Genomic DNA, 3,397 nt, shown 5'->3' with positions numbered 1-3,397 from the left:
GTCAGAGGAGAATGGGCCGACTGATTCAAGCTGATAAAAGAGGAACTTTGACTGAAAAAAACACTCGTTATAACCGAGGTATGCAGCAAAGCATTTGTGAAGCCACAACACGCACAACCTTGAGGCGGATGGGCTACAACAGCAGAAGACCCCATCGGGTACCACTCAAATCCACTACAAATAGGAAAAAGAGGCTACAATTTGCACAAGCTCACCAAAATTGGACAGTTAAAGACTGAAAAATGTTGCCTGGTCTGATGAATCTCGATTTTTGTTGAGACATTCAGGTGGTAGAGTCAGAATTTGGTGTAAACAGAATGAGGACATGGATCCATCATGCCTTGTTACCACTGTGCAGGTTGTGGGGGATGTTCTCTTGACACACTTTAGGCCCCTTAGTGCCAATTGGGCATCATTTAATTGCCACGGCCTACCTGAGCATTGTTTCTGACCATGTCCATCCCTTTATGACCACCATGTACCCATCCTCTGATGGCTACTTCCAGCAGGATAATGCACCATGTCACAAAGCTCGAATCATTTCAAATTGGTTTCTTGAACATGACAATGAGTTCACTGTACTAAAATGGCCCCCACAGTCACCAGATCTCAACCCAATAGAGCATCTTTGGGATGTGGTGGAACGGGAGCTTCGTGCCCTGGATGTGCATCCCACAAATCTCCATCAACTGCAAGATGCTATCCTATCAACAGGGGCCAACATTTCTAAAGAATGCTTTCAGCACCTTGTTGAATCAATGCCACGTAGAATTAAGGCAGTTCTGAAGGCGAAAGGAGGTCAAACACAGTATAAGTATGGTGTTCCTAATAATCCTTTAGGTGAGTGTATATGTAGTTTTTTGTGCTTCACAGAGAACAATTTTGTATTCATTATAAATAAAATAAAATATAAAATCGACCCATATTATAATGGATATCACAGTATATCAAAAACCAGTTTGATCACATTGCTCTGTTTTGTACAGGGGGGTTAAAAACTGCTGAATTGAGCTGGTGTACTTTTCGGAGACAGGTGAAGCATGATTTTCGTTTAAACTTGTATTATATTCACATCCATTTTTCAAAGTATATAACATCTTATACTCTGTGTGGGTATTTTCTGAAGCGCTCCAAGCTGTTCCTCCATCTCTGTTTCCACTTTTTGTTCTTTTTTAGTCTGGTGATAGATAACAGAGCCCATGGCACTGAAAGGCTGGTTTATTCCCAATATCACTTCTTTTCTTCTCCATACAGTAAGCATGAATGGAACAATAGGAATGTTGCTAGCGGCAATGGAGCCCTGCTTGCCACTCAGGAATCTTGGGAATGTTTCCTCTAATCAGCCTAAAATGGCAGACAAAGAGTCTCTTTTCCTATCCTTTAAGCCCCAGAGACACCATTTTCAAGCATCTTGTGGGTATTGAGTGTTTGTCTGTGTGTGTGTGTCCTGAACGCTTGTAAAGATGAAAAAGTGTTTTGGAAGTTTATCCCAAAAGCTGAAGCGATCATATGATCAAAATATTCCATGAATTGGAAAACCTTTAATGTAGCATCTAATTTAATCCCCAAAATACTATTTATTTATCGCATACTGTAAGTTCTGCTTAACCAGCTATAATTGATTTATATTGAAATCAGTGCTAATGTCAGCTTTAAGGAAGCAGTGCAACCAAAAATAAAAATCTTGTCATCATTTACTACCCTAATTTTTCCCAACCCCGTATTATTATCTTTCTTCCATGAAACATAAAATTTTATGTTAGGCACAAAGTCTTCTTTTCCTTGGATCCAGGAGACTTGGAATTTTGCACTTGAGTCACACAGACTATTTTTATGATAATTTAATGGTACTTTTAACCATCCACTTAAGTTGGAAACGAACAGCTCAGCTGTTTTATTTCACATGGAAGAGCTTGAATTTTTTATGATGAAACATTCAGTTCCTATAGAAAGAAATAACGGTTACACTTTATGTTACGGCGTCACTGTTACAGTGTAATTATTTATTTAGGTACTTAGTAATAATCATCAACAACATAGGGTTGATGTTAGGATTAGAGTTTGGTTTAGGATAAGTTGTAATTATGCATAATTAACTGTTATTACTATAATAATTATTACATGTTACATGTGTAACAAAGGCACCGTAAAATAAAGTGTTACAGAAATAGCATAATACATTATTCAATTTATAGACCCCAAAGAGAGCTAGGGATGCATAACGATAAATCACGATTAATTTGTAGCAGAATAAAAGTTTTTGTTTACATCATACATGTGTGTGAACTTGAATAATAATTATGTATATATAAATATGCGTACATGCATGTATAATTTTAAGAAAGAATATATATTTATATATTAAGTATTTATATTAATATATAATATAAATTATACATACGTATACAAATGTATATACACACATAAACATTTCTTAAACATATACATGCATGTGTGTGTATTTATCTATATAAAGTTATTATACACAGTTTACACACATATATGATGTAATTTACCAAAACTTTTATCCTGCTATATTTATTATCGTGATTAATCGTTATGCATCCCTATTATAAACGATGCATTAAAGATATTTTTTATTTAACAGGGACAATGCAGTGTAACATTGCTACAATTTCAAGCAGCCAATGCTCCACATATAAGCTTCTAGCCAAAGGCTAATTTACAGCCCCAGTTCCTGGTTAGGCTTTTTTAGCAACAGTAAAACAATAAATCACACAAAAAATGTTAAAAAAATAAGTTTTTGAGCAATTCAAGGTCAAGTTCGGTTTTCACAAATTTTAAAACGCAAAAATGACAGACAGTGCCTCATCATTGTGCTTAATAAGTAAAATACTTCATTGATACTTTAATAACATAATAGCTCAACAGACCACACACATCTATCAGACGGAGTCCTCAGGGAATGTTGGGGTCTGTGTCATGACTCTTGTTATCTAGTCTATCACTCCACTTAGATGTGAAAATGATGGACGATCAGAAGAAATGTGAAATGTGAGCATGGTCTGTACATTCTCTTTCTTTCAGCATAGTGATAAACAGCATGGTGAAAGAATGGGAAAGAAAAAAAGAAAGCCACAGCAAAAACATGAAAGGATTTTCCGTTCACTTTTATAATGATTTTAGATTGCACGTAGTTAGTTACACATGGTCAATTTGCTGCTTTGAAAAAATAAAGTAATCATGACGCCAAAATTGAAACAAATTACTTTTTTTATTACTGTGATTTGAATATCTCATATACAATCAAACCCATATTTATTCAGACGCCTCTATATTTTTCACATTATCACGAATTATTCGCTATGGTTTAGATAATGGTAATTAAATATGACAAGAACTCGAAAGTTAAACTATTTGATATTTCACTGGTTTT

The sequence above is a fragment of the Misgurnus anguillicaudatus genome, chromosome 11 (genome assembly GCF_027580225.2).
Source record: "Misgurnus anguillicaudatus chromosome 11, ASM2758022v2, whole genome shotgun sequence".
NCBI lineage: Eukaryota > Metazoa > Chordata > Actinopteri > Cypriniformes > Cobitidae > Misgurnus > Misgurnus anguillicaudatus.
Note: the sequence above shows the minus strand (reverse complement) of the source record.